The sequence below is a fragment of the Periophthalmus magnuspinnatus genome, chromosome 16 (assembly GCF_009829125.3).
Source record: "Periophthalmus magnuspinnatus isolate fPerMag1 chromosome 16, fPerMag1.2.pri, whole genome shotgun sequence".
Lineage (NCBI taxonomy): Eukaryota > Metazoa > Chordata > Actinopteri > Gobiiformes > Gobiidae > Periophthalmus > Periophthalmus magnuspinnatus.
In genome coordinates this window covers 17,575,691-17,595,630 of record NC_047141.1, presented here as the reverse complement: position 1 = coordinate 17,595,630, position 19,940 = coordinate 17,575,691, and the positions used below count along the sequence as shown (strand labels likewise).

General features: G+C 37.2%; 1 protein-coding gene across 4 annotated transcripts in view; it reads right to left on the bottom strand.

Annotated features, from left to right (window-relative positions):
* LOC117383689 (neurocalcin-delta A) overlaps window positions 1-19,940 on the bottom strand; it is a 61,488-nt gene that overhangs the window by 15,780 nt on the left and 25,768 nt on the right. The window lies entirely within an intron of this gene.

The window sequence follows — 19,940 nt, the reverse complement described above, 5'->3', positions numbered from 1 at the left end:
AAAAAAAATGTAACACAGTCAAATTCCAGCACATTTTGACACTATAAATTATTACCAGTGTCAATTTTATTTTACAGCGGGGGTCCAACTTCATGACACTGTTTTAGAGGTTCCGGCCTGAAGTATTGGAGATCCCTGCATTATAATACAGGTTCACAACCTCTTTCCTTGGGAACAACTGCACTACAGTATAACTTAAATCTCACTAATTAGGCCTGATGAGATCTAATAACTTCAAGTGTGTTCACACTTATACTTGTTTGTTCCTGGTTTGAACTCAGTTTAATTCTGATGTGGACTTGGTCTGGTCGTGTTCTAGTCACAGTTTAGCCATGGTCTAGTCTATGTTTAGTTCCAGTTTAGTTCCAAGTTTATCCAACTTTAGTACCAATTTCAAAGCAGTGTTTTTGCAAGTGTGTAATCACCCTCATCCTGACTATTGAAATTGGAAATTTAAGATATAACACATATTAAAACCCTATAATGCCAAATGCATCAAATTTGATACAAGAATTTCTGAGACCTAGTGTATTACCTTATGGTAAAAAACTTCACTCAAAACCCTCTTGTATCCCATCTGATACATGTTTTCTACCCCCTGGTGGATAGCTTTATCACTACAACAATTATAACACAGTGCATGGGACAATCCAAGATGGCCGCCTTCAGGTAGTTCCCAACTCACTGGATCAAGGTAAAGAAAATTGTGATTTTTTCAATTTTCCAGTGACATTTTCTTTGAAACTTTTAGTAATATTCTAACATGAACACTTAATCTGTTGAAGCAAGTTATAATTACATATTTTTTTGCATTTTAGTATGTAGTAAAATTGTGTATAAAATTTGTGTTCAAATTTGATACTACAGGTAAAAAGTGGAATTTGGCAGTAAATCCCTCAATTAGCATTATTTTTCTTTTCTTGGTGCAATATGCATTATATTGATGATTTTGTATCATAAAAATGTTTTTATCAATCAATTACACAAATTTCAGACTGAAATGTTATATTTACAACAAATAATTGCACTCGAAAATTGATAAACCTACATTTCTTACTTTAGATGGTTAAACGGTACAGTGTTGAAGATGTCCTACGCTTTCTTGATGGCAATTCAAGCGACATAAAGGAGTTGATGTCTGCAGACGATGAAGTGTTGGATAAAGATTGGACTCCTAATGCAGACTATGATGAAGAAAACTCTAGTACTGATAGTAGCAATGAGGATGATAAAACTCTAGATGGTGGGCTTCTAGAGGAAGAAGAAGGTCTTACAATGTCACAGGCAACAAAACAGTGTGAAAGAAGGAAAGTGAAAAGAAAAAAGAAGAGAAAGGCACATACAGATTGCTGACGTTGAAAGCAGTGATGACCAGATTAGCACAGAAGAAGGAGGTCCAAAAGTAACACAGGCCAAAAGAACAAATAAATCTGCAAAGAATAAAGTGAAAACGAAGGAGTACAGGTGGAGAAAGGAACAATTTGACCCTCCAGATGTTCCATTTATTGAGAGTGCTGATGAAGGCATCGAAGAAAGGAGTGAGTTTACACCTTACATGTATTTCAAACAGTTTGTCACTGATGACATGATACAGCTGGTTGCAGATCAAACAAACCTTTTCAGTGTGCAGAAGGAAGGGAAATCAGTCAACACAAATGTCAAAGAAATTGAGCAGGTTCTTGGCATGTACATGTTCATGGGTTTGGTTCAGATGCCCAATGTAAGAGGATCTAGGATCGGAAGACCAAACAATATGTCATGGTTCCCAGACCATCCATCGTGGAAACCTATAATAGATTCATGGGGGGTGTGGATCTTTTGGATATGCTGTCCGCCCTGTACAAATACAGCTTCAAAACCAGAAGATGGTACTTGTATATCTGGTGGCATAGTGTCACAAATGCACTCATCAATGCTTGGTCCCTGTACCGACAAGACCTGAAGGCACTGCACCTAGAGAAAAACACCATGCCCCTGAGAAGATTTCAGGCATCAGTTGGCTTTTCCCTCATAAGTGCAAGAAAAGCAAAAGTCAGGGTTGGCAGACCACTCTCTTCTCCACCAGTATGCCCTCCACCGCACTCCCCACCAGCACAATCACCAACACCACCATCACAGAGGAGGTGGCGATCAACCAGTGTGCCACCGGATGTGAGAAGGGATATCGTCGACCACTTCCCATCCTGGGAAAAGCGACAAAGGTGCAAGCACTGCACAGGACACTTTTCCCATGTGCGCTGTGGAAAATGCAATGTCCATCTCTGCCTGAACAAGGACAGGAACTGTTTCCATGATTACCACATGGCATAATAAAAGAAAAAGTCACCGAAAACAGTCACAGTTATAAAAAAAATTAAGAGTCTGATGTTCTTGTTATCACTTTAATGGCTGTTTTCGTTATTATCACTTGTCACAATAAAAGAAAGTTACTGGAAAAGGTAGCAATTTGAAAAAAAATAAGAGGCCGATGCTCTTGTTAGATTGCCTAAACTGGTGTTTTCATGCCTATTACTGTTCATAATACAAGAAAAAGTTACTGGAAAAGGAAGCAGTTTGAAAATATAAGAGGCCAATGTTCTTTACAGCCTTAGGTGCTGTTTTCATGCTTACCACTGTTCATAATAAAAGAGAAAAGAAGAAAGGGGACTAAAGAGACTGATGTTTTTGCTGTACCGCCAGAACTGCATGTAATGCCCAATGTATCATTTATGATACAAATGAAAAAACCTATTTGCAAATAATTTTTTGTCATTTTTATTTCAGATTCTTTGAAAGAGTCAAATAAAGGTCCCAGATTCAAGAAATCAGAATTTTCTTTCCATTATTTCTGGGGTCAGGCATTATAGGGTTAATCACCATACCTGCAAAGATGAGCAGAACATAAATATGCCTTTAGTCAGCACAACAGGTGTCAGTAACAGTTTTAGTAATCAACCTGACTTATTTAAGAATAGTTAAACATCCTGAACCCTTTAGTTGTTTGGATTGAACTACATTTGAAAGGCATAAAGGACAGGCCACTTGAGTGACAGTGAGTCACCAGCTTCCTGTAGATCTGTGTTTGTGCTGAACAGAAAGGAACCTGGCCTTTTTCATTTAGGTGATTATAATGGGTCTGGTTTGTCCTGGTGGGAGCTGTGGCTGTGGCTCTGCTGGGCTCCTCACACACAGGTTTTAACTGGCCAGATCATTCACCCACTGATCCACAAACGCTTATGAACACTGTGGTCATGTTCAGTGCAAGGACCAGAAAAATTCAGGCAGGAAAAAAGGCAGGCAATAGAAAACCTCCTTTATTCTTTACTTCTGAACATTGACATTTGTTATTTCTATAGGTTGTAGGGGCTTGTCTGATGCTGTGATATTATGCATAAAGAGAACAAATTTAATAATAACAAAACTAGTCTCAATCTCCGAGCACCAATACTTTGGAACAATGTGTGAAGCTGTATAATTAAAATATGGACTAATGTAACCACTAAAGGTTCAAAACATGGCCTAGTCTGTAGAGAAAACATAGACTACAGAACTAAAACAATTTTCATTGCTCCCTACATTTCTCATAAGTCGGATTATGATTATGATTAAAAAGTACATCCTCCCACACGCTCACACCAGCTAAAGATACACAAAGTGATAGAAGCTCAGGTGGGATGGTGGCACAACGTGCCAAAACTTTGGGGCAAAGCTGACGCTAATGTTAAATATGGTAGAAAGCACCCAAGAACAGATGGACAAATGTGTTAAGTTAAATAGAGATATGCAAGTAGTACTGAGTCCAATACGTTCACACTGAAATGAGAATTTATGTTTTACAAATTAGATGAAAACTATGGATGTCACAAATCACAATATAGAATTTGATAGTGTTATTATGAGAAGAAACATCACATATTTAACAAACAATATTCACAATTATTTTCACCATGAAGCATATGTAATCAATCACCTGCTTTATGTAATCAAACTGTATGAGTGTTTACATGTCAAAAACAGCCAGATAAAAGAACTATACATTTAGGATTACTTTTTTTGTAGCATGTAGAATGAATTTAAATATCTTATCTTATTACTATATATTTTGCTTCTTATGGGTTAATTGTTAGTTGAATAACCTTGATTAAGGATTAACAAAACTGACATCCCTAATTTCAAACCAGGCCTAAATTAGCAAAAAACTTAAACCAAAAAGGCCAAAACGGATTTGAAGTAATTTACTGTGGTTAATCCAGGAACGAGTGTTCCTCACAATCCTAATCAAAACTGAGCAGTACTGTCTGTTACAGCTCTTGGTCTCACATCCAATCAAGAGGAATCACAATCGAATGAAAATTGTAATTTGAATGGAATACAATTAGGAAATGACAAAGACTGTACATTTTGAAGCACCGCATTTTCCTCCACAAACAAAATGTCTTATTTTCCTTAAAAACTGTCAATCCATATATCAAACTTTTTTCTCAATTATCCTGGATGTATTTTAAAATGTGAACTTGAACAGAAGCCTATTATTCAAACATCATTCACAAATCTAATAACAATCGCAACGCTTGTCAGAAAAATCACAATCAGATATTTTCTCCAAATCGTTCAGCCCTAGAGCAGACACAGAGACGAGAGATGGTCCTGATTGAAAAAACCCAAGGGACTCCACAAAGATCTGCCAGTTTCCTGTGCTCAAAGGAAAATATAGAAACAGGAAATAGCATCACGGAAAGTAATAAATAGAGGAGGAAATGACATCACAGTGGGGGGTCAGGGGTCAGGAGGAACAGAGAGTCCTGGGAAAACATTGCTTCAGAGAGTTTGCAGACTGGTAGGCGAGCTCGAGATATAACGCGTGGCACGATCTGAGTGTTGGCTGAGAAAACAATTAGTCACAGGAAAAAAATACATTGTTTTGTTTTCTCATCAACTGTGTGTTATTTTATAAAAACAAACTGTCATCATTGCATAAAATTTAATTCATATGTTGGATTGATTATGTATGAACAGAAAATGGCAATGTAGATGGTGGGTCCGAAGTTGAGACAGCTGCCAGGATTTTTTTGTTTCTTCTCATTATAATGTCAACAGAAACTTCACTTGCATAGCTGACTCAAGTATGTAAAAGTCACTATGTTAGTATCAGTGGTATGTGTCTCTAAGGCCTACTGTTATACATATGCACAGTGATACATGTGAGAAGATGAACTCAACATCTTTTGAGTAGAAATGTAATAGGCCAATGTAATTTTAACATTTTAACACACAAACACAAGCTACACAAAATAATCATAATAAACCTATGAAGTTATCCAAAGGTCCATTAGCTTAGTAAATAAAACAGACTGATTCACCATTTGCTCTCATATTCTTTGAATTGGGGAGAAATGTGCAGATCAAACAAACCCTAAATGAAATACTTCCTGTGAATAGATGACAGTTTAACATTCAAAACTCCAGCGTATAACACATTTTGAAGAACCGTATATCGCATACAGAGATATATATAACGATAAATGATAATACTGAAACCACTTTTTGCCACTGACACAACTCAAAAGCACAGTAACCTCAGTAAACCATTTTTGTGGACAGCATCATGATAAGGCATGAGCTTCAACAAATAAATAACAGAATGAAGCAATAATTAGCCATAGAAATGACTTATTAAACGCTCTACAGCTCAATTCATATTATAACTAAAATAACAAAAATCTCCCTCTCTTGCAAAGAAAATGTACACACAATAAAGACTGAGCCCAAAAATCCAGTTCCAGCTTTCATATATTGAACGATAAGTCGATACAGTAATGATCATGACAGGCCTTTGTAAAATACAGAATACAATGTAACATAAACCACAAGCTGTTTGTGCAATGACTGGACAAGACAGTGTACCGTTTCCACAGCAACAGTCTGCCATGGAAAGGAGGGTTTTGTTCGAGAGTGTGACTAGTTATCATGGCATCGGCTCACTCATGTCTTCGTAAACATGCCATACAGGAGACACGAGGAGTAAGAATAGTCTGTGTGGGGGGATCTACCTGTCAAATTATAAGGGGCTCAAATGCAATACATAGAATAAACAAGAAAAATAACCTCATATAAGTTATGTATATAAGCTACTAGAGTCAATGAGTTCAAAATGATTAGTCAATGTAATTTTCTTTGTGTGATTTCAGTAAAAGTATTAGTTTGCACATGGATTAATGTAGGTTTCACATTAAAAGGCCTGTTATTTTTTATCCAGACTCGAAATGAAAAAAATAAATAAAAATGCTTGCAGTGGCTACTGTATAAAATATGCAACACATTAAGAATGATCTGTGAGTGAGTGTTGAAAGTACTTCCGAATGGCAGTTAAAAATCTATTACTCATTTATTCCTACTGATTTAATCCTTGCTTTGACTACAGGAAAGGCAAGGCAAGGCAAGTTTATTTGTATAGCAGAATTCATACACAGGGTAATTCAAAGTGCTTTACATCATAAGAAAGACATTCAAATCACAATACAACAAATCAAAACATAAATAAATCACAAACAATCATCAAAAAATAAACATTAAAAGAGGAGAGTGCAGAATAAAAATCTTTCAGTCATATGCACAGCTAAACAGAACAGTTTTACGCCTGGATTTAAACACGGTCAAAGTAGAGGCCTGTCTCACATCTTCAGGAAGATTGTTTGTAGATTTTAGAGTAGATCCTGTTAACCCATTGTTCCTATATAGATATTCATAAATTATTAATACTAATAAAATGCAATTAAACTAATAAAAAGCCATTTAAGAGCTTATTTCTTCAGTATTCAAAACAATTATCACATAGAGCATATTTCATTGCTATGGTGCAGCCCTGTACTAGTTGCTGATAAAGGTTTTGTTGAACTGTCTGAGTAAGGATCTCGTCCGGACTGCCAAAGACCCAGTCAAAGAGCAGCCAGCAGCACACAGGAATTATAAAGAGCTGAAGATGTGAGACGCAGCAGCAGCATGGTCCCTAAGGGGAAACACTCACATTCCAGCTTGATTTATTCAATACATCCACTACCATGGAGTCAAATGCACTGTGAAAAAGTTAACACAAAGTGATAAAAGTACATTTTTAAACTACAAAATAGAAAGATACTCCTTCCACAATGATTCTAGTTTATTATAATATGACCAATTTACTTGCACTACAAAAAACAATTGTCAAAATTGGTTATTAAAGCAACAAGGAATTATACTTGCAACTACTCCATGTCAGACTAAGCCTAGAAGTCTAATTGTGAGTTGGAAGGGCATCTGGTGATAGTCAGCTATAGTAGTCAGCTATAGTATGCAAATATGCAGGACACAGGCACACTATGTTATATCATAATGCCATGCCAGTCAATCTCTACCTAAAGGTCAGAAACAAAACATTGCATAATAAAAATGGTCAAAGAATGGCTAACCTTTCTGTTATTGAACTGCAATCTTATCCTATGGACAGTTATATGATTCATGTGTCTAAATCGGTTTAGACATGTACAGAAAGGAGGTATAATGAAGATATGGGTAGAAGACTCAAGAGCTGCTAGAAGACCAAAGAGGGGGCGATATGGAGGCAGATGATTGGCTTTAGATATTCCTGAAGGAACAACCACAAGAAAGACAAGATAAACCCACACCAGATAGATGCTAATTAACTCCTATACACTGACATTTGCAGGGGCATGGGGGAGTTGTGTTGGCAACCGAGAATGACAAATTGGAGCATGTGTGGCGAGAGGGGGTTGATGGAAAGAGAAAAACATGAGTTGCTGGTTTCATAAATGGGGGTCTAAAATGTCTACAAAGTGAGCATTATATCTAGTTATTGGTCTATATAAATATGTAGCACTGAATGTCCTTAAAAGCTGTGTGTTGGCTCAGTTGAACTGTAAGCAGCTGTGTGGCAATATGTCTCATTTCAATCAAAAAGCTAAAAATCTCTCACCAAAATGAGAACTTACAGGGCGATTTACAGACAAACTGTGGTTTATATCTATACAGTATTGAGTGAAACACAGTACGTTATCTGTGTCTTCTGGCCCCATCTCAGTGATATATTACTGCATTTAAAATAAAGTATATTCTAAAATGTATGCTTTGCTAATTTTAGGTTTGTTACAAATATAAATATAGTCGATAATAGACTGGAGATTACTTGCAACGGACTAAATAGAGAATGTAAAGGTTAGTAGTGTGACTTAATAATTGTGTGAATGTTTTTTTGAATATATAACACATATAAATATCGTGTATATTATTTATAACAAACATTATGTAAAAATGTGTCTCAAAAGAACTGATAAAAATAAAAAGTGGACACACTTATGTTCTAATCACAATATCTTTTGTGGAAAAATGTTTCATTCATGTTTGTCTGATATCTAAACCTCAACTGAACATTATAAACACATATCTTTGCACACTTTTCTTAGATTCCCATAATATCCTCTGTCCCTATTATCATCCAGATAATCCAAAAATATACTCATGCATTTATTCACATATTTGTTTGTACATATTCATGTATAAATATGCACAAAAATGAATATGTTTGTACATATTCATGTACAAATAGAGAAGTTTGACAATGACAATAATAAGACCATAAATAATAAAACGTTAATGCAAAGTGACCAGTGTCCTGTATTGCTATGTAAATGGTTGCTGGCCGTGTCCCTGAGGTGTTTCTGGTTCAGACTAAACCACATTAGTGACAGGAATTCACCAGAATGGGGCAGAAAATATCCCTGTCTTTGTCTCCTGTGTCGACCCTGTGCTGCGCTGGGTGAACTTCTAAAAATAGCACATCTGCTTCTCATGCCTCCTGTGACGTATACATGGGAGCACACATTATAGGTCTTCTCTGTTTTTACAAAAATGTGTCTGAGTGCATGTCCCCTGGGGTTTTCTGGGTATTGGGACAGGCTGGGGTGCAGCTGAATGACCTCTAACCTCTCACCTAAAGGGGCCCATTGAAGGGTGACAAAGACCAAGGGTGCCCAGCTGTCCCTCCAAACCCCAAGCCCTTCTGCTTACACCAACTCAACAAGTCAAGTAAAGCTAAAGAGAAGAGAGTTAATATTATTTTACACTGTGAGACTGAAGATAAAATAAAAAAGTCTTCAATAACTTATAAATTTCTATCCTATTACGCAATGCAATTCTGTGCTTCTGAGCTTAGAATAGCAGGGCCCCTCACAATTCAATACGATACACGGCTCACGATACGATACAATGACGATTTTCTGATACATGATACATAGATTTACTGCACATAATCTTTTGCGATATCACCATTTTTTTTTTTTTACAGTTAATATGAAATACACCCATTTTCCTCAAAGATTTAATATGTCAGATGTAGTGTATAAAAACTTGTACCACTGTCTCAAAATGATTTAGTGAATTATACAAAAAAAACAAACCTCATGGCAATGTATCAATATAGCAACCCGCAATATCACCAAATTTACTATCACCATATACGGATAGCTTAACACATCTCCAATGTATTCTGTACATTTATCATAAACGTATCCAACCTAAGTCAGTTGCACAGATGCAGCATAGTGCGCAGTTTAATAACATTGATATATAGGGCAGGCCACCACTCCCATCTCCCCACAAGCCTGTAACTGCATTGGCATTATTGAATTTGACGTCACGGCTCTATACGTTGCCTTCATAACCACATTCTTTCCAGAGCCGAGCTAAAGACTAACTCTGCAATCTGTCAGACGTCCAGCGCTGCAATAATCCACCCTAAACTCTCTCCCACAGACAGACGCTAATAAATCCCAGGCCACACAAACACACACTGCATCAGACAAACTGTAGAGACATGAATGCATGCATCACAAATGGAGCCGCACCAAAAGGAAGAAAAATTATCAAAGGATTTCAGGGTGATTATAAAGTAGTACCGTTGCCATTGGAGATAGACCGATATATCAGGTGGCTGATATATCGAGCTGATATTTGGACTTTTTAGTGTATCAGCTATTGGCCTTAAATCTCCAGCACAAGTCAATATTTTGTTTGGGTCAATCTGCTGCCTAAAAAATACACACAAAGCTTTATGTTAACATTTTAATATAAAGAGATAGCTACACAAACCATGACTACACAGCTCTTTTATAGGTTTGTGGTAAAGAGGGGTTGGGGGGAGTTTGCGGAGCTTATTGGCCATCGACAACGGCCATGAAAAATCCCATATCAGTCGATCTCTAGTTGCCATAGCAATTAATACAAAACCAAAAATCTTTTGTCTTCAAAATGTCGCCTATTAACAGGAACCTAAAAGCCATGAATAGTGTAGGAATAATCAGTGTTGCTAAAATGTTGGTGATTTAGCTCGGTCTGTCAAAAAAATTACAACATCGACTTCAATATAGATGAACAATATTTTATCCGGCTCAGTATTTATTGCATGTACCATTCTTTGCAACAGTGGTACATTTTTTATTATTTTTATGCAGTATTATGTGTATGTCCTAACATCTGAGTTGGTCCATTGATAGCATAAATGGACCAATGACACCAATGGCATGTTATAGATACTAGAACAAGTGTTTCATTGTGCTCGCCATGTTTTTACAATATGAAGTCAAAGGGTTTACTGGGATTATCCTATTTTAGGGTTATTGTGACAGTGGTATTAAGTAGTTTCAATATGATCTTCTGTCATGATTTGTGACAGGCCTTAATGTAATGAACTCTCAAATGGCATAATATTAATATAAATATGAATATCCTCACTGCCGGATGACCTAGAAGTTAGGTCGTAACACACATACAGTATATGACACACTTAACGTGGCGGCACACATGTGACACAATTAAGTTGTATGTTTATGTGCATGATCTGTTTACAAGCTGTTTTAGCACTGAGAGAAAACCAATATCCATTTCACACTCTCATTAAGAAAGCTGTATTCTCCAGTCTAATTATCACTCCAGTTTGACACTAGAGCCCCTATGGACATTTCACAGGGTAGTCCCAGTCTGGTGATTCTTTGTTTCCAGTATGACCTTTACAGTGAGTGCACAATGGAGCAGTCATGGAAGATGTTATGGGCACCTCTATAAAGAGACTGTGCCGCCTTCCCATCGCTCCCAACTAAAGTATTTCAAATATAAACACAAACGGATGCATAGTATCGGTTAAGTATTTGCCAACCCACTAAAATCCCTATAACCGCCAATCTGTTACTATTAATGATAGCAATATTAACCTAATTAGAGTGGCAGCAGCTTATGATGATGACAAACAAAGTAATATTTAATCTATCTTCTTGTGTGCCATTTTTAACCTGCCTCTTGATTTAAGGCTACTACTCTTAGAATTGCATGATTGGATTTGCGATATATGCTTAAAAAGTAGGATTCTGTTCAGAAAGCAAATAACTGTAAATAACTCCAGGAGCATTAACATTTGAGAGAAGAAATATTAACTGATAAACTAACACAAGAATCCCCTGTATTTCAAAACATGCTTGTAGATGTCTAACCTAAATGTACAAGATGTTTCTTTAAAAAGACAAGCAATTTTGTATTTGCAGGGACATTCTATGATCTAAATAATATGATTGTAATATTTTATGCTACCCTATATTTAGTTTATAAGCCATTAGGATAATACATTTACCGTAATCATATAGTTTTAATAGTTCATTGTTCATCCTTGTTTCCAGTCCAACAGGAGATCTAAACGCAAGCAGTCTAGTTGACTTTCATAAAGGGTTAAATGTTATAGTGAAACACCTGTCAGCTCGGCACTGCAGTGTTGACAGTTTTAGTTGCTCTGCTCATAAAACGTTTACTGATATGACTTTGAAATGCTGCACACTTTGAACAAACAGGTGACAGTCCCACACAGCTCCACTTCATAAACTCACAACTGTCTCAGCAGCTGCCATTTACTACCCACGACAAAAGATCAAGATGTGTTCAAGTGAATTGATGAATCCAAATTCCACCACCAGAGTTTTGACTTTGACTAGTGCTTTATCATGCTCCTTTTGGGCAGACTCCTAAATATAAGGGCTACAAGAGTAATTAGAAATCTGAATCGCAATTTGACTGATAACAATTAGCATATCACAAATGCTGCATAATCGACTTATTATGTGATGACTTATCCTGTACTTTAGATCAGTGATTATCAGACTTTTCACTTTTCAAGAAAATATTTAGCCTACCAAGTACTTAGAAGAGCCATCAAATGCCACTTTTAAATCAGTGTGCCCACAGACAACAAAGCCATTAATCTCCTGCAAAGAACCCAAGCGTCTCTCAGTGAGTCTAACTTAAGGCTGTTCAAGTTTGCTTCAAACAGCACTGCCATCCTCCAAGCATCTGCGCTGGAACACCGAGCCATCCTCAAAGATTTCAGCCTCAGTGGAAAAGCTACACCAGTGCAATGCAGCTTGAGCCTGCTATGGATAAATATCACAGACACCTTCACATTCAAAGTGTCCAAAGACAAAAACTATTTGACACGCAGAGGTATTCTATCTATGTTGAACAGCATCTTCGATCCCTTAGGCACGTTTGCATCGTGCACATTGATTATCAAAGATAAAGTCTACTGAGAGATCTGGGATGACCCACTCCCTAAAGAAAAACTCAAAGAATGGGAACCATCAGAAGACTCTGCATGATGTGAGCAAGCTGCACATTCCAAGAGCTTACACTGAAACCTCACTGTCCAAAGCAAATCACTGGACAATGGACAAGTGAACACGGGATTCATTCTGGGAAATGCTAACTCCACTCAACCCACCATTCCTTGGTTGGAGTTGTATGCTGCAGTACTGGCTGTCTAAGTCGCTGATCTCATCCAAGATGAACTGGACCTGCAAATGCACTCAGTTAAATTTTACTGTGACAGCAAGGGTGTGCTTGGATATAGTCACAATCCAACAAAACGCTTTTACGTCTACGTTCACTACTAAATTTGGTTAATCCTTCAGTCCACCAAACCAAAGCATGGTTCACCGGGCCAGCCTTCTTGCACAAACCAAACCTAGGTCCACACAGAACAGTACAATCTTGTGAACTCAGAAACAGACATATAGATATGCCCTGAACTAATCTGTTACTGGCCACAAAGAGAGAGGTTTCATTGCCACAACATTCCAAAGCTTTTCTTCTATGCATTCACTCACCAGGATGATAGCGACTCTCATCCATATAGTCAAGATAGTCAAGACTTATAAGCAAAAGAAGTCTGGCTGGTGCAAAAGATGGCACCACTGCAAGCTCCCGCTTACCCTTGATGAGTTGGCCCAGGCTTGATCAATCATTATTAAAGCAGCTCAAGCAGAAAAAACATGTGGAACTAAAGGTCACTGAAACAAACCCCATCATTCTGCCCAAGAACAGTCACTTCTGCCTGCTTCTACTGAGACATTATAACAAGCAAGCAAAGCACCAAGGTTGCCACTTTACTCAAGGAGCCATCAGAACAGCAGGCTATTGGATCATTAGCGGAAAGCGACTCATCTCCTCAGTTTTGCACAAGTCTGTAATATGTCATCAGTCACAATGCAAGGCTGAAGTGCAGCTCATGGTCGACCTGTCACCAGAATGCTTGCAAGTGTCCCCACCTTTCATGTACATTGGCGAGGCGTTCATGCTGATAGTAAGTGGTACGCGATGCTCTTCTGTTGTTCTGTTACATGAGCTCACAGACTGTCCACATTCAGATAATCGCCTACTTGGATACATCCAGCTGTATCAATTCATTAAGAAAGTTCTTCGCAATACATGGAGCTGTCAAGCAGATAGTCTGTGGAACAAAGTTTGTGCAGCTGCCAAAGAGCTTGGGCTGAGTCAAAAAGATCCAGATGTCACAATGCAAAAGTTCTTAAAAGAACAAAACTGTGAGTTGGTGTTCAACGTGCCCCATGTGTCCCACATGGGGGGTCGTGGGAAAGACTAATAGGACTCTCAGGACACATCCTGGATACTGTCCTGCTCAAAGAGAATTTTCAGCTACTATGTGCACTCTGATGTGGAAAGTGGCTGTACTCATCAATGCCAGACCCCTGGTTACCAATCTCAAACAACCCAGAAGTACCTTTGATATTGTGCTCTGCCATGATTTTCACCCCGATAGTGGGACTCCCCCACCTCAAGGACAATTAACAAACAAGGATCTCCACAAACAATGATACTATGATAAATGAATGTGCTGTTTTCTCTTTAAAATAAGCCACCCTTGAATTGCAATTTGTTGCAACTGCTTTATTATAAGTTACTGAGCTCACAATATTGCATGTAGACAAGGCAAGGCCAGGCAAGTTTATTTGTATAGCACATTTTGTACACAAAGTAATTCAAAGTGATTTACAGAAAAAGAAAACAAATGGAATGTTAAATTACTGTAAGAGATCACTGATTGTACTTTTGTATTTATCTCTTACAGTTTCACTCTGCATTCATACAATGAGCATTAAAGGTGAAAACTGAAAAAACTCTCATCATTAAATCAAAGTTTACCTCATTGTCAAGCTCAAACTATTAAGGTCTTAGCAAGGACAGTATAAATGTTTGACAAAAATGACATGCATTTCAGAACATATTTGTAGAGGTCTAAAGCTGTGTTTCTCAAAGTGTAGTCGTTCATAATTCAGTCTTCTCTCAAAGGTTAATGCTACTGGATGAGTTTAAAATGTGCACTTTGAACAGAATTTGGTTTTACATCACATTACATTACATGTAAATGTTCAATCCTAATATGAACCCAGAAATAAAGCAACATATTGGGCCATTTTCCTAATCAATCAATAAATATTTTTTAAAGCAAAAATATATGGCACTCGTCAACAGTTTAGCATAAATCACCTAATTTATAAACGTGCAACTACCTCCCAAAATGACTTTTCTCTACAGCACTGTGAACTTCTCACTCAAAACTCGTTCTATCTCCTAGTCTTGTTGCTCATAAATCAACAGTTACATAAACTCCTTTCAAGTAAGTTTCCACCGGTGTTACATGAGACCCTCTTACGTTCAAAACAGGATGTTATAAAGCCCTCCGATGCTTTTTCACTTGGGCTTTGTGTTGGGCAAAATGAAGGCAATTTCTACTTGGTCGTCTTTCGAACACCGTAAATATATCTGTCAATGTCGTGTGTGGGCTAAGGCAGAAAACACTGGGAGGAGGGAAGTTCGACTATTACATAACAATTGTGAATCAATTGTTATGCAATTGATCCCGGTCAATCTCAAATAGGCCTAGTGTCCCTTAAGAGTTAGAGCTAATTGATATGCAAAACTTAAAGACAAAGAAGGAATTGGGAATTATGCATAAGAATGTACGTAGATTCACATCTAAATGAGATTACATTAAAGTCTGGGCAAATCAAACAGATCCAGATATATTTATATATCTTCTGAAACCTAGCTATCAAATAAAATAAGTGACAAGGAAATCAATACTGAAAATTACGCTATTTTTCGTTGTGACAGGAGGTGGTGTGTTATTTACATCACCTGTCTGTGCTCCTCCTCTGTTAGCTATGTAAATAATTGTGATCAAATTGTTGAAACTGTTGGTATTTAATGACACATGTAGCACTGTTTAGTGATTTAACTAAAGCTTTTGACTCAGTAGCTCATATTGAATTTGACAATGCTAAATGTTTTAATTTTAAGCAAAGGAGTGCCCTAAGGCTCAATTTTGGGCTGGCTACTTTTGACTGTATTTTAATTGTTCAAGCAACCTTTCTTCCTGTACTGGATTATGGAGGTATAATACATATGGAGACTCCAGCCACTTTGAAACCTTTAGATACACTCTTTCACTCACCTCTTTGTTTCATAACAGGTGATGAATTTAAAACCCATCACTGTGCACTCTATGAAAAAGTTTGTTGGCCATCGCTCTCTGTTAGAAGAGAACACTGTATAAAATATATTTATAAGGGACTACTTAATAGACTGCCTGAATATCTCACTAGTTTGTGAACTTCGATATGAGAACTTTTAATACAAGATCTTATGATTGTCTATGTAAAACTATAAATAAAACGGAAAAAAAAACTTTAGGTCATTTTGCTTCCCAAAAATGGAATACATTTCAAGGCCATGCAAAAACTGAACACTGTTGCCACTATTGCACTTTAATAATCTGCTGCTAAACATTTATAATCACACCTGCTCATGTTTTAAATGAACGTTTGTTTGTATTGTACTGTATTTTAAAAGGGCGCTCATGAAAAAGAGAGTCTGGTGCTCTTATTGGGCACTCCCTGTATAAATAAAGATACACGAAATGATTGAATCGAAGTTGTTCCAGATGAAGATTTAACATACTTTTGTTCAAAGACACACAGCTATGGTAGATTTTAGAAAATACAAAATGCACTGATCTGTTTGTAACAAGAAGCCGCCAATGCTCAACTGCTTTGTTACACCTGCACATATTGAGACCACAAAAAGTTCAGTGTGGTTAGACACATCTCACAGCGTAAATGCTCTTCTTAAAGGTGTACCGTGTGACTTTTCTGGTGGGTGTTCCACCATCAGCTTATCTCCACGGAGATATTAGCACTTTTCCTGTAATGTTCCACAGTATGGCATTAAATATATGTACCTCCATGGTTGCAAGCAGGTGACCAGTACAAGTTACAGATCAAATTTGTGAAGAGGCAACCCCATTAAAAGTAAGAATGCACATTTTTCAAGGAATATTTGGGCAATAAAGAGTCATAGTTAAATAACTCCAAGATAGAGTTAAAGATAAGATTAATTGCAAACTGTGGAACATTCAAGGCAAAACAATAACATCTTCATGGAGACAATCAGGTGGAAGACCACCAGAATCACTAAGTACTTTTTACCGACCAAAATGGGAATTATATAAGATCTCATCATGAATAGCATAAATACTGCTAACTGATAATGGTGGAGGTCTGCATTGCTTTCCCATCAGAACAGCTGTTAACTTGACCAACACTTCTCTCTGAAAGTCTCACTGTACACCATATGCAGGTGTAGCATTAGTATCACAATCATGACCCTGCAATAAGGACACTATGTAAAATCTCGCTTGTGACCTTTTAGTAGTCTTAATGGAAGCTGAAAACCGAATGAGCCAAAGTCATGGAGACCGTATCACTCCACTCAGTCATCCTCTTGTGTGTGCTCAGCTGTGAGGAGGAAATGAACACACATATTACTCAAGTCTGAAGAACAAGAATGCAATAGGTGAAGAAGGCTATATCCCAGCAACTAGTGCATGAAAGTTAAACAGGGAACACCCAGGACCGACAGACCACTATTCACGCTCTCATTCAAATTAAATACAACTAGTTTAGTGGAGATAATTAGACCAAAAAGAATAACAAACGGTGTGCATATACTCTCAATTGTGATCAAATAAATGCTTGAACGTTTATCAGGCTTGGTCAACTAAATACCCTTTGTGATGATTAATCAACTGAAAGAGGGGTGTGGCAAGACGATGGCAAAAGCTCTCAAATTATTAGGATCTTGCACAAAAATGAAGTATGTATACGGAGAAGTACTAATAAACAGCACCTTCAGAAATTAAAACACAAATTAAACTTTATTTGAGCTGTTTTGCTGGTAAATTGTTATAATCTCAAAAAATAAATGATTAATCAATTTAACAACATATTTTATATGCAGTATTTGTTTTTAAAATATGTAAAGACTAAAGTTAATGCTATCTAAAAAGTATCAATGTTATGGACCTGTATTCATTGCAATATTGTGGGGAGACTCATAGTATTGTAGACATGTTTAAAAAATATTTTAAAATAAGGTGAAAACTGCTCTGAAATGAACAGACTGAATCATGGTCTATTTACCTTGGCTCCCTGACCATGTTGCTAGAAGCATTTCTGCCTCTGGGGCTTGCCTTTCAATATGCATAAAAAGTCCAAAAAATATTGTGAACCTTTTTAAACTGCAATATTAAAATACTGTCAATACTAAAGACCGAATTTTCCGATAGTATTGCAATCATATTGTTTGCTTTGTTCTGCACAGTGAGTAGAGCCAGCTGCAGGATGTCAGATAAAAGACTTTTTTTTGTATGAAATCATCAAATGCTGTCAATAGGAGCAGCTTTTCTGATTAGGACCTACCGACATTTGATACATGAGCACAAAACAATATTATCCAATACAAAAACAGCACAATAGACACACATTATCTTCTGTAATGAGCTCCTGTCTGTGGTATTTATGCAGCTCATTTCACAAACAGGAAGAAGATTCAAACCATTTCCAGCACATTTGGAAGCACTTAGCAGAGTCAATACAGTGAAGAACGTAATACATTTGAAGTCTACTCTGCGGTTTAGGAGAAAATTGGGGTTGTATGATTAAAATAATAACCTAAGAACAGTTGTGATGATATGTTTTGTGTACTGTCTGCATCTAATTATAAAGCGTTTCATTGCCTGATAATCATGAAGTGCACAGTTAGCAGGCTAGTTGTTATTGGTATTACCATGACAGCAAAACTTGTCATGGGGAATAACTACAATGCTCGGAAAGCATAAATTAAGTGAGGAATATCTGGTCCTCTGCAAAGCATGACAGGTAAAGGGCCTTAAAGGTTCACATTTAAAGTCTGGGAGTTTACTTAATTGTGGTTGTCTTATTAAAATAACTTGGGAACAGTTTTTTTTTTTTCCTGCCAGCTCCATTATCTGGCTCAACTTTACCCACAATAAACCAGCAGACCAAATACAGCATAATGGCATCGTAACTTTTCCTTAAAGCACCATGACAGTAAGTTGCAATTGATTGGCCAGTGTTATTTACAGCCACAAGCATTTAATTAGATAGAATCGGTTCAAGCCTACACCCAGGCAGGCACATTCACTTACACTGAAAAAGACCTGTTACATGCTGCTGGCTGGTCTCCACATCATTAAGTCGAGGGAGGAGAGAGAGTCTGACAGCACAAGAACTCTAGGGGAAGCCGGAGGAGGACAAAAAGCATTCAAGGATTTTCTTGTTATTCATACTGGCTGAGTGTTTACACTGTTTTTTGGTGAAATTTGGACTGATGTGCTTTTGTTCGTGGATCAGAAGTGTAGATGTGCTTTTGTTCGAGGATCAGAAGTGTAGGTGACAGCGGTGGGAAAGAGGCAGTTTAAAGGGTCTTATGTTGGATGTAAGGAATAAAATTGAACAACCATTTACATATCATAACAAGCTACTTTGTAGAGAAATAATAGATGCTCAGATAGTAATAAACTAACTATGTCCAGTATTAATACTCATTTGAATATGCATCAATCCTGAACAAAAAAAATACATAAATGGGCCACAAGACATTTCCAAAATAGTGGTAGAATATCTTGAACTATAACTGACATGGTATTACAGGTGACACTATTATTATTTAGTTTTTTACTCTAGTAAAAATAAAATTGAAACAGAGTTTAAATTTTGACAACAGTACTATATTGCAGTACCATTACTCTTTTGCATTGCCTTATAACACCTCTTGGTACTACAGAAAATGTATACAAAATTTAATAAATGGTCTTGTTTTGTAAGAGAACATGACATCTAACCCATCAATCATTGTCAATATATACATTTCACATTTGCTGTATGCTTTCATTTTCTGTTACATCTTATACTTTAGTCTTCCTATAGAACTTTAGTTCGATGGCTGATTGTGTGACTGAGAGTAAATCAGATGATGCTGACATGTTTTTGGTGTGCAATAACTTTTTTGCATTTGTTGGATTTTTTGAGTTCTTGTTCTGTCCCTGCAGGGCAGGTGGCAGCTGGTTGGCCCCCTCATCTCCCAAACACACTCTCTCCTCTGTGACTGTGAGGCCGCTCCAGCCCACTATAATACATAGTGCCTCTAACATTAGCAACGCTCTTGGAGGAAAAGCCATGTGGAGCTGCCCGTCACTGCCAAAGCTCACAGCA